Genomic DNA, 13,475 nt, shown 5'->3' with positions numbered 1-13,475 from the left:
AGATATTGTGGGTGCATAAACTCATACACGATTGGTAGTTGGTTGCTAGGCAATGCAATAACGCTACAATATGTGATATGGTAGATGAGAACCTTTAGTAGATGTACTTCGATGTATCTGTGTCCCAAGTTTGTTTGCTTAACTCATGATCATGTAGGAGGAGTTGAACACTATTAGCAGACATAGATGTCATGTATTATATATGATAGTGAGATTATCAAACAAAACATAAACTAAACTACAAATTAGACAAATTTTAAACAGCAACTTACTAGTAAGATATACTTCTTGTTTTTATCCCAAAGGGGAATTCCTATGGCAGCTATGACACCACTGTGGTGTCCGTAGCTGCCATTTAATCATTATTTTGATTTGCTTATATGAAGAGGGAGTAAAATATTTGTTTGTTTGGCTGATTTTACACGCCTCTGTCATTATATCCTCACACTACCTTCCTTGAGGGTATTCCAGAGAGTTAGAGAGAGATGAGAACCAATTTAATACAAAAGCCTGTTATCAAACAGTTACTAGATGACACAGTTACACAGAAATATTTTCTGTGTGCTCTGTGTTATGTTGATAGAAAAATCTATCAACATAGCAATATGTGAATGACATGAAAACAGAGTCCTTCCAGGTTTTTGGAGTTAATCCTGGAGAAGCAAATGACAAACACAGTGATCGACAGGTGCGTATTATCCTCTAATGGATATTACTAGGAGAATAGCCTGATAAATAAAGTTCTAAAAGGTTCACATGTTCTCTAGGAGGGGATTCATATTACATAAAGGTAGAACAAATTATATGGAACTATAATCATTAACTGGGGGGTTGCCCGTTCTGCTGCCAGGGAGAAAAAAAAGTAGAAAAATAAGTAAATAAAATAAATGAATTAAGAATGGTCAACAGTTAGATAAGTAGGTTACAAAGGTACAAGTACCACTGAGATCAAGTAAAGTCAGCTCTTGTGGGGGTAATGAATACGATCCACTTGTTCCAAATTTGGAACAATTTGATTTCTTAACTGATATGTCAGTTTTTCCATTCTAAATATCTCTAAAGCCCAAACCAGTCATCCAGGGTAGGCTGAACTGGGCTTAACATCTTCTTGTAACTGTTTTCTTACTTGCCACCAAGAGTAGTTGCACCAACTTAATCTCACTCCTACGTTCCAGAAAAGGCACCAGACCCATGTATAGAACCTTAAAATCTAGAGGTATTTGAGCGTTAAAGACTGCGCTTAAGGAGGCCTGGACACCCATCCAGAAATCTTTTAACCTGGGACGGTCCCAAAAGACATGGAAATGATTAGCAACAGTCAAGCCACATTGTCTCCAGCATGGCATATGAGCGCCTTTATATCTCTCTTGATATGGTGTCTTGAAGTATCTAATAATATTCTTCCAGCCGTGTTCTCTCCAGCTCATGGAGCAGGATGTACACGGAAAAATTATATAATCATTTAAAGTCAATTGATGTAAACTCTCTGGCTACCTCATTTGGTGCACCAGTTTGAATGTGAATATCTAATCAGCCATTAATATGGCAGAAGGTCAGAACATTTAAAAATGTAGACATAGTCAGGATGACCTCCTGACATTCAAATAGAGCTAAAAAAAAATAAAGACGAAAGGTGATTTGATTGATTTTGAATGTCACATGGTTGTTGGTGCTAAATGGAATGGGATTTTCCCACACAATCATCTGTAGGGCTTACAGAGAACGGATCAGCAGTTGTCTGGATGAAAATGCTTTCTTGATGCCAGAGTTCAGATGAGAATGGTCAGACTCCCTTAAGCTGAAGGCAAAGAAGACAACAGTAACTCAAATAACCACTTGTTACAAACACAGGTTTGCAGAAGAGCATCTCTGAACACAACACAATCGAACCTTGAAGCAGACAGGGTGCAGCTGCAAAAGGCCACACTGGATGCCTCTGCTGTCAGCTAAAAACAGGAAACCGAGGCTACAATTCAAACAGACTCATCAATGATGATGCAAACATTTTCTTGGGTCGTTTTATGTTTTTAAGTACCAGCTGAGCATCATTTAAACACCACAACCTACAACCTACTAGAGCACCTTTCAGATGGGGTGGAGCAGGAGATCCAAGTTATGGATGTGCAGCCAACAAATCTGCAACAACTGTGTGATGCTGGACCAAAATCTCTTATGAATATTAAAACTTGTTGAATCTATGCCATTAGAAATTAGGACAACTCTGAAGGGAAAAGAAGGTCTTACGGCATACTAGCAATGTGTGTCTAATATAGTAGTCAGTGAGAATAAGTCCAACATTTACTGGTCTCCACCACCTTCTTAATAAAAACTAAATGCTAGTTTCAGACTTTGTGTGTCTGCTGGTTGGTGCTTGGTGAGTTATCAAAAGTACAGCTTTAGTAGTTCATTCTCTGAAAACAAACCACAAAAACTAGTGCTAGATATGAGTGCAATGAGCGGGAACTATAAAAACGGTATACACGTAATTAAGATACACTGTTAAGAATCAAACCGATGGGTCTGCACATTTGTCAGCCCTATGAGTTCTTATCTGTGCCATGATATGGTTTCCCTTTGAACTTCTCTTCTTGTTTTTTTCATTTGATTGACTGTTAGACTTTCCCTTCACTTTTTTCCCCTATTAAACGTATCATCTCTTATGTAAAGGATTTGCAGTTCATCATGCATCAACCAGAGTGGGTGCTTCTCCTGCAGAGCACCACGAGGTTTTCGAGTTTCACTATACATGCAGATTAATAGTGATGAGCAATTTAGTGTGTTACAGATATTTATTTTCCCTGCCTTCACATGACTCAGCTGAAAGACTCTGTGGTTTCTGTTCTGCTAATAAAAGAGTTCACACAGTCATCGCAGTTTTTTCCAAACACGTCAGCTGACCCGAATGAGCTTCTTTAGGTTTAATGGGTTTCACCTGCTTTTAACTTCTTTCAGTATTGGTCTTGAATTCTGAAGCTCAAGCAACAGAACTTAAACCGGTATACAAGCTGGATAGATTTGTATGGGGAGTGATGCTCATAATTGACTTTTTCTTTTTTTTATTTAATACGTATAAAATAACAGATATTCTTGTCCACGCTGATAGCATCTGAAACCCCAACCTGACTCCTTTACTTTTTGTTTTGATACTTTTGTACTTGTGCCAGTATTGGCTGATTAAACTTAGCCAGGCTTGCTTTTCACCTCGCTGGCAGTCGTTGGCAGATACAGACATCTTACTTTTCACAAGGAAAAGTTAGATGTCTGTATCAGGAGCATTTTGTCTGCCTATCTCCACTCTCTTCATTCGGTTTGGTGGATTTTTTTCTGCTCTCAACTGGGATCTGCAATTGAAGTTTCAGGATATGAGGCCATGAAGTAATTGTTGATAAATTGTGTGTTTACAATAAAACAAATGCCCTTCCTTTCCTTTTTTTCCTGCAGGGCTGAGCACAGGACTTTGTTCTTCCTGTACAGCAGAGGGAGGGATCTCTGTATTTCCCCCTCTTCCTCCCTCCTTTTTTTTTTGCTGACATTACTGCCTGCATACTCTGACAGCTGACGGGGTGGGCTGCAAAGGGAGGCTGTCCTCTGCCAATGTTGGGCCTCTGGGAAGATCAAAAATAAGTTTTTTAATGCATACTTTAGTATCAAAGTCTGGGACGAAATTACTAAATACATACAATGTCGTGCAGAAGCATTTAGTCCCTCCCTCTTATTATTATAAGACAACATATTATTATTTTTGCATATTTGTTACATGTTTCAGATCCTCAACCAAACTTTAATAATAGATGGCCCACTCTTTTTTTGCAGAATTATTTTAATTCAGCAGCGCTGGAGGGTTTTCGAGCCTGATTAAGGTCATACCCAAGCATTACAATCGGATTTAAGTCCAGACTTTGACCAGGCCACTCCACTTGAAAACCTTCATTTTGTTGTTTTTTTTTCTTTCAGTCATTCAGAGGTGGACTTAGTGGTGTGTTTTGGATCACTGTCCTGCTACATAACCCAAGTCAGCTTGAGCTTCAGAGCACAGTAATAGCCGGACATTCTCCTGGAGGATTTTCTGGTAGATCTGGTTGATCAATAACCGCAAGTCGTCCAGTTCTTGAATCAGCAAAGGAGCCCCAGGCGATCAAACTACCACCACCATGATTCAGTGTTGTTATGATCGTTTTATGAAAGGTCGTGCTAGTTGTACACCAGATGTAATGGGACTTAACCCTTACTAAAAGTTCAGCTTTTATCTCATCAGTCCGCAGAAAATTTTCCCAAAAGTCTTGAGGAACATCAAGATCTTTTTTGCAAATGTGAGATGAGCCTTTGTGTTCTTTTTGATAAGCAGTGGTTTCCTCCTTTTCCTCCTTGAACTCTGATTCAAGGATGCCATCTCATCCTTGAATCATCAACTCTGACCTTAACTGAGGAAAGCAAGGCCTGCAGTACTTTAGATGTTGCTCTGGGGTCTTTTGTGACCTCCTGAATGAAACATTGGAGTAATTTTGGTAGGCTGGACACTTCTGGGAAGATTCAGAACTGTTCCAGGTTTTCTCCATTTGTAGATAATGGCTCTCACTGCGGTTCATTGGAATCCCGAAATCTTAGAACTAGCTTCGTAACCCTTCCCAGACTGATAGATGTCAGTGACTTTATTTCTCGACTGGTCTTAAGTTGTTGTGTCCCTCTTTGAACTCTTGTAGCGATCTTTACTTTATCAGACAGGCTCTATTTAATTTTAAGTGATCAGGTCTGGCAGTAATCAGGCTGATCAAATCCCCCTTTACATGCATCACACTGATTGTACAAGACTTTGCACAAGATAAATTCCTCTATTTTTTTAGTGCTTTTTGATTAGGGAACATATTTGCACTCCTTCTGGGAGTGGAAATTAATTTCCAGGTTCTGGACATTTATCTCCAGGGAACCTAGTGGAATATTTATAAGCTCCTTCTCATCTCCAGAAAGTTTATCTACATAGTTGGATCAAAGTTTCTCCAACTAGCGTTACTCTTTGATACTGGAAATTTAACACCCTGCCACATGATAGATTAGATGCTAGTATAAAAGAAAATGATGAGAGGATCTGGTCAGTCTTTTCAGAATATCTCCCTTCAGATTTGGAAAACTTGCTCATGGTTTGACATGCTAGCCAGAGCCCTCAGATGCTGAAGTCTGGCAACAACTTTATTGACATCAGCAGCATGAACACATCATGGTGATATCGAAAAAAAAGGATACATTGAGGTTGTAAGAACCTGTGGGATGACATCATTTTATTATTTTATAAAACTTTTTTTATTTATTTATTTATTTATTTAACAGATTTGATTACTCATTAACTGATGGTGCTGGAAAACGGTTCCAGTCCACTTTAACCCCTGGCTTTATCCATAGTCGGTGCATAAGAGATGGAAGGTGAAGGAAAACCATGAATTCTTCTTAATAGCCAGTAGGGGGTGACTTATTTAGATGCAAGTTAGATTGTATAGAAGTTTATGGGAAAACATCCTTTTGCTAACTTAATTTATGACTTTTCTTGATGAGTTTATGGCCTCATTCTTGAGTTTCAAGTCTCATTAAATGGTACTGGATGATGATTTTTTAGATTACTGTCAAGATTAGAGTAAAAAAGGATACATTGTTAGAGTAAGCTTGTCCTGTGAGAAGTTACAACAGGCAGCAGTGTTCTTGGTGTTTCAGTCAGACCTAGTGGCAGAGAGCCAGTTAGAAACACTGGAGCATCTCCCTGTGGCCTGCTTTGAACAGTCAAATTAAACAGTGATATCGCAGGTCAACAGCAGTGAGTTCTCAGAGTCCATGCACCAAACATCCATCAAGCATGGACTCTGAGCATAGTCTCACCACTGCATAGTCTCGCTACGAGGCATTCTAAAGAGACACAAAGATGTGTGTATGCAGCCGTTATCTCGCAGGAAGTCATGCAATGTCTTCCTGCTTTTCTACCCGTAACGTCTAGTGACCTGGACAATCAGGACAAAGGCTGTTACCACAGAGGCAGTTAAAGGATGAAAAATAAGTCACAGCCTGGCACCGTTACAGTTGAGTTTACCATCTGTAAGTAAGATTTTGGCAAAAAGTGACAAAAGACATAATAAACAAAGATACATTTTAGTTGCCTACTGTGGTTGTGTCCATCTCATACGTACTCTATGGCTGGAGCAGAGAAACAGAAGCTCGGTATAGACCTGAGCAAACTGCAGTGTTAGCCTGTAGCTGAAATGAGTTGGATTTGGCCCCGAGAACCTACCAAGCATAGAAGTGAAAAATGTCAGCTTCCCAATAAAGGTCATAAACATTAACATATGCCCATCACTTCTTTTAGACAAAAACAAACACCCAAAATTATTATATGGGATGCAATAAATAGTATTATAGATATCAGTTTAAATAAAGCATTATTATTACATTATAATTAAATACAATTTTATTTGTTTGATCAGTGTTATAGATAAAATATTATAATAAAGTTTGGTTCTGCGAAAGCCAAATGCAAAGAAATGAAGAGTGATTCAGGATTTTTGGACAGTACTCTACTAATGTTTTTAGAGAATAAAAGTGGATGCTGTGATCTCGACAAGTACATTCATTAACCTGGAACAACATCTTTCCACAGACTCATACAACACAAATGTCATCCATGTCCACGTCGATCAAATTTGTCACTAAAAGGTTTTTATACAAAATATTACAAAAATCAAAGACAGAAATCCCACAATCTTACTGACTGCTTCAACTTAAAAGTATAGGAGTGTATTCACAATACTGAATATGTGCGTGTGTGTGTGTATGTGTGTGCACACACATGCACCTTTGTGCTTGCTATAAGAATTATTCATATTTTCCTAACAAGCATCACATTATCATATCATACATGTTTTTAATTATCACCTCAGAACACATTTCTTTATAATCATTAAAACAAACCAAACAAAAAGTGTAAAGACTTCAGAAATCCACCAGGGGGCAGCAAAACAGCGCCCAGTGTTGACGGATCCAACACTCAGAGCTCACACAGTTTCACCAACGCAGAAAAGAGGTCTTAAGTGACTAAAGCGACTAAACAGTATCAGATCCCGGATGAGATCATGACTATATGAGCAACTTTTACCTGTGCACAAAGTAAGGCCAAACCAACCAACCCAATCTCTGTTTAATGTTTGCTATATCTCCTTAGGTTTTGAACTATACAAATGTTTTAACCCTTCCTGCCCGCTTTATATCAGTTACACACAAACCTTTATGTAAAATGTAATACTTAACACACAAAATTTAGTTGCTTTAAAATTACGTTTGTGCATTTAATTAACTGCGTGTTTCACAGTTAGCCCACAAAAGTATATTGTTATTTAATACCATTTATTCTGCCTGTGTTCAATCGCCACCGGAACCTTTTCGTTATGGATACTTTTTATTCAAATAATTCCTTCAGTAGTTGTTACAAAGTTGTTACTGACATACAGAGCACACAAGGATACAGACATAAACAAGCAAGTCAGGAAAATCAGACTATGTACCAATCTGTAATAATATTTTATCATTGAAAAAGCAATTTTTATGACAGGATTCAGATGCCCCCCCTTTATAAAGGAGAGAAATAAATTACAAATTACATAACATTAGATTCCTGTAAAACACACACACACACACACACACACACACACACACACACACACACACACACACACACACACACACACACACACACACACACACACACACACACACACACAGAGCAAAGCCTCTTGATTTCAAATATGAGATTTTAGTGAACTGACTGAGCGAAAGAGAGAGATCCGGAGGCCCACGACTGTCCCCCTCCCGGAACTGTGTGTGTGTGTGTTTCTTCCTGTTGTTTCAGATTCCACTTCACTCCCCCACTGCTGCCAATCCATGACCTCTGACCCCAGCTGAACCCAGCTGTCAGCTGTCCTGGCCTGCATGGGACTATCTATCTCATGGATCTAATAAGAAGGTTAGATGTGGCTCCACCACTCAGCCTGGCTGCTAATTTGTCCCAGGGGTCAAGGAAAACGGCTGTGGGCAGGTCACTGACAGAAAGCAGATCTCTGTTTCTTTTAGACAAGTGCTCACAGAAACATATGATCCTCTTGCCACATTAACGCGGAGCAGAGTGTAATAAAAGGTTACACCAATCAGCACCTGCTTAAGATCACTTAGGCGTCCTTAGTCCAGCCATAGCAGCTCTGAAGGTGTAATGCGGGGCTGTACCATCCTTTATTGGACCCTCCACAGCCCAGATGTCTGTGATAGGATGTGTTTTCCTGCTAAAAGAGGCCACCTGTTTCAATGTAAGGGTGTATGTGACCTACACCAACACAAGGTGGGAACATGAAAAAAATCTCCTGTTCAAGACTTAAAAAAAATCACATTATGGAGCACTGATATCAAAATAATACCATAATCCAAAGTTTCCCATAGTGCATCCTGCTGCCATCACCTAACATCAGACATGACTGTTAATCATGAGACCAGGCCACCTTCATCTGTCACATGCTCACTGGTCATTCATTTAGTGGCAGGATATGTCGTGGTTCCACAGTGTTGTGGGTATCACGTCTGCTTTATATGTGACAATTATTTACTGTCTGATTATATGTTAAGACATATATGTTTCATGAAGTTTCCAAACCCACTCGTCTAAAGTGCAAGTTGGTGGTAAAGCCCAGCACTGTGTCTACACAAAGGTGTGAGGTTTCCATAGTGTAGTGGTCAGCACGTCTGCTTTACACGCAGAAGGTCCTGGGTTCAATCCCCAGTGGAACCAGTGTTTTAGACAATACCAAATGGTGTATCTTTGACCTAGTACCACTGACAATCTGTTCCCTGTACATCTTCTCCAGTCCAAAATATTGGTTTGTTCTAAACATTAAAAACACAAGCTTTGTATCCAAAACTACACACAAATCGACGCCCATCTATTTAGGCGTTTAGGACTTTAGGACTCTATTTAGGCATCCAGTCTTTGTTTACTTCATTGGTGGATATGTATATTGGATGGAAAGGATTGTTCCTCGAGGATGTGTAATGTGCTTACACATTAATTAAAAAACAAGGACCTCAAGTGTTATTCAATACGACCAAACCACCTTTAAATTATGTGTATTGAGCCATGTACAGATTTTTAAAGCCATTCATTCAGTGATTTGTCAGCTGTAGTGGTTCCATAGTGTTGTGGTCGTCACGTCTGATTTACCGTACACGTAGGAGGTCCTGGGTTCACTCTCCAGTGGAACCATGCAGTTTCAGATGTCTGCCACATAATAAGTGCATCCATAAAGTTTAAAGTGGGAGTTTGCCCAACCAGTCTACATGTGTTTTGTGGACTTAGAGAAGGCATTTGACCGTGTCCCTCGGGGTGTCCTGTGGGAGGTGCTATGGGAGTATGGGGTGTCTGTCCCATTGCTACGGGCCATTCGATCCCTATACAACCGTTGCAAGAGCTTGGTTCGCATTACCGGCAATAAGTTGGACTCGTTCCCGGTGGGTGATGGGCTCCGCCAGGGCTGCCCTTTGTAATCCCATTCTGTTTATAATTTTTATGGACAGGATTTCCAGGCGCAGCCAAGTGGCGGAGGGCTTTCACTTAGGTGGCCTCAGAATCTCATCTCTGCTTTTCGCATATGATGTGGTTCTGTTGGCTTCATCGGGTGATGGCTTCCATCTTGCACTGGAACGGTTCGCAGCCGAGTGTGAAATCAGCGGGAATGAGGATCAGCACCTCCAAATCTGAAGCCATGGTTCTCAGCCGGAAAAGGGTGGAGTGCCCACTTCGGGTCGGGGATGAGTTCCTGCCCCAAGTGGAGGAGTTCAAGTATCTTGGGGTCTTGTTCGCGAGTGATGGGAGAAGGGAGCCGGAGATCGACAGAAGGATTGGTGCTGTTTCAGAATTTGAAAATTGAGAATTCATCTCATAAGTCATGGCACACTACTCTTCCCAATTAGCTGCCTGAATAACTTACAATTATTGGTACTGATATCGGCAATACTGGCCCAATATTTACTTGCTATTGGATCGATACCAAAATTTGTAGTGTGACACAGCAGCACTATGAATGAGGGAAAGTGCGAATGTTGAATGTTTTTGTTGAAATGTCCAGGCAGCTATATATATGTTAAATGACAAGATATACAGTGGCTTGCAAAAGTATTCGGCCCCCTTGAACTTTCCCACATTACAGCCACAAACATGAATCAATTTTATTGGAATTCCACCTGAAAGACCAATGCAAAATGGAACGAAAATCATGCATGATTCCAAACATTTTTTACAAATAAATAACTGAAAAGTGGGGTGTGCGTACAAAGTATTGGTATCGAATCAGTATCGTCGATACCACCCTGAGAAATCACTTGTATCAGATATCACTAAATTTTAGCACAGATCTGACAGTCAATGGCTCCCGTTACTCATCTAGTCTGAGGAAGCACTGGTTGAAGTGTTTGTGTATTTATTGATTTCTTTTAAGATTTCTTTGAATCTTTACAAATATTTTAAATTATTTTATTAAGGTTTATATGTTGTGTGTTTTTTGTTTTGTTTTTTAACAATGGATGTAAAGTCTGTCAATAAAGACTGAGTAATTGATAGTTTTTAGGTCATTCAGTAGTTGGTTTCCTGTGTTCTGTGGTGGATCTGTAGTGTAGTGGCAATTACATCTGCTTTACGCACAGAATGTCCTGTATTCATTCCCCAGTGAACCACTATGTGCTTCAATTCTTGGAGTTTTAGTATTTTCCAAAGATGACCAACAATCTTTGGTGGACTTCACTTGAACTCTTTAATCAAAATCACTTGAAACAATTGACTCAGCCCACCAACTACGTACGAAAATGTTGGCAGCTGGCCTTTTCCCCCACAGAGACTTTTATAGGACACAAAGTTAGCAGTTGGCGTGCCCACGTCCAGATGCCTTCCTAACCGCTCAGCACAGACTATGCTCTTATTTATTTATTTATTTATTTATTTATTTATTTATTTATTTATTAACACATTTCACTGTGTGTTGTACTTGTATGACTATGCATGTGACAAATAAAGAATCTTGAATCTTGAAAGTCTTTCAGCAACCACGGCCATCGCCCCCTGGTGACCATTAAAAGATTGCAGGGTTAAAACTCAGTGAGCACTAATTAAAACAGTGTCTGTAACATGTTTGATGATGACCCCAGATGAAAGCCATAAACTAATATGTGTTAACTAAATAACAAAAGCCATTGTCTATACTACATACTGCATGTAAGTACATCCTCACAGTTGCCAATTTTTTCCCTGAAAAAAAAAAAGAGCAGAAAATGTCCTTTGAGGTTGACTTTGATGTTTCGTAATTTCTTTTCTCCCATTGTTTTTATTGTCTCCCAAGCATTTAACGCCTGTTACAAGCACCAATTAATAGGTAGATAAAACAAATTTTTACACTTTCAAAATGATAAATTATCTGCACAACCTTTATGTAAACATCCCAAACAGCAACACACATTGAGGACAAATTGAGGACACCACACCAGAGGAAACATTTCTTTTTAAAGAATGAAAACTGTCAGAAAGCTCAGCACCTGGAGTTGAGTCAGTGCTAACCAACAGCCCCAGATGCTGAATCATCTTTTCACCACAGATATGGACACCAGCCCAGAAGGGTCACCCTTCAAGTCCATCACAGGCTCTCCATCAACGAGGGAACCATATGGAGTTTTTCTCCTGCTGCACATGTTGACACAGTCGAGGTAATGAGTCTCTGTCGATCGTTCCAACACCTCCCCACGGACTCACAAACACGCACAGCTGATGGATGAACTGCAGTGACCAGATGAGCCGTCCAGCAGAAAACATTAGTGGACTCTTGTTTCCTGGTGTCCTAAAATGAAATTCTGAAGAGACAGCTTATGTTTTCAGTACTCTTAAATATCATAATTAGATGTTTTAACTTTATATAGCTGGGATTTACATGCATTAAAAGTCCGCTATCGATATCAATAGCACATACACACAAAATTAGTGGCTCAGGAAATTGAGCAGAGCGACTCGTGATGGGTCAATAAAATGATCTATGCACAGTATAAAAGGACTATGAAAAGATTAAAACAGGAATAAACAAGCCCAGAAATGATGCTACATAAATGCATTTTAGAAACCACAGAGCATTTTCTATATGAATCGAAGATATACTGTATTCAATATATCTAGGTATGTTTCTTAAATTCTTATTTATGTTACACTTTGGGAAGGCTAACCAAATAAACAGATGACACATTGAATAAACTCAGCTAATAGTTTATTAAGTACCACTTAAGTGCTTGTTGGTGCAAATATCTAGTCAGCCAATCCTATAGAAGCAACACAGGGGATTTAAGCAAGTAGACACGATGAGGAAAACCTGCTGAAGTTGAAACTGAGCATCAGAATGGGGAAAAAAGGGGAATTAGGTGACTATTAATGTCTGCAGTATTTCATAAACTGCTGAAATAATAGGACCCCCCCCCCCCCCCCCCCCCCCCACACACACACACACACACACAATCATTTCGAGGAGTTTTTATAGAAGGGTCTAAAAATATTCCGTGAACTGCAGTACCTAATCAAGTGGCTTGTGAGTGTCCGCTGCATGTGCTTTTGGGAATGTTTTGTGGTTGTAACGGCAGCTGTTCTCCACAAAGGGGAGGCAACAGCATCTCTTTCAGAAGAACAAACGGCATGTTTTTTTTCTTAAACTTAATTGTGCTCTTTATGATGTGAAAAACACGGCACTGTCATTCCAGTCAGCCCGCTATTTTGTAAAATTCAGGCCAAATATTGTCAGAAAAATATGAGGAGAAAGTCACTTCAAAACAAAAAACAGGAAAAGCCATGAGCTAATGTTGCCAAATCCCGACTCACTGGGATGTTTTGAAATCTTACACTAAATATCCTCTCTACTCTCATCAAAACTCATTACCTCTCCTCATATACATAATCCTCATTAATCCTACTTGTACTCATGAACAACGTGTGAAAAAAAAAGAAAAAAAAACTCTTTGAAATGAGAGTCCGCTTCATTCCAGCTTTGGTGCCGCCAGACAAAAATATCTCAGGAGACCATTAAAAAATGTCAAATTCAATTATGCCTTTCTCTCTTTTGGGACACCACACACACACACACACACACACACACACACACACACACACACACGCACGCACGCACACACACACACACACTCTCACACACACACTTATGTAAAAACTGAATGAAAAGAAGAGGAAGTCCTGACGGCTTTGAAAGCATGATTGGGAGAAAGCCCTTGTGCTGGTTAGAATAGAAAAGGTGAATAACAGCTCCTGGTAGCCGGCAGCCAGCACAAAGTGGAGTGGAGAGCTTCATTCTCCTTGCCAGAGAGGGAGACCCCTCACGGGGGGTGGGTGAGGGCCCAGAGGGCCCTCAGCAGACCGGGACCTATGCTTA

This window comes from Rhamphochromis sp. 'chilingali' (genome assembly GCF_963969265.1).
Source record: "Rhamphochromis sp. 'chilingali' genome assembly, chromosome: 19".
Lineage (NCBI taxonomy): Eukaryota > Metazoa > Chordata > Actinopteri > Cichliformes > Cichlidae > Rhamphochromis > Rhamphochromis sp. 'chilingali'.
Note: the sequence above shows the minus strand (reverse complement) of the source record.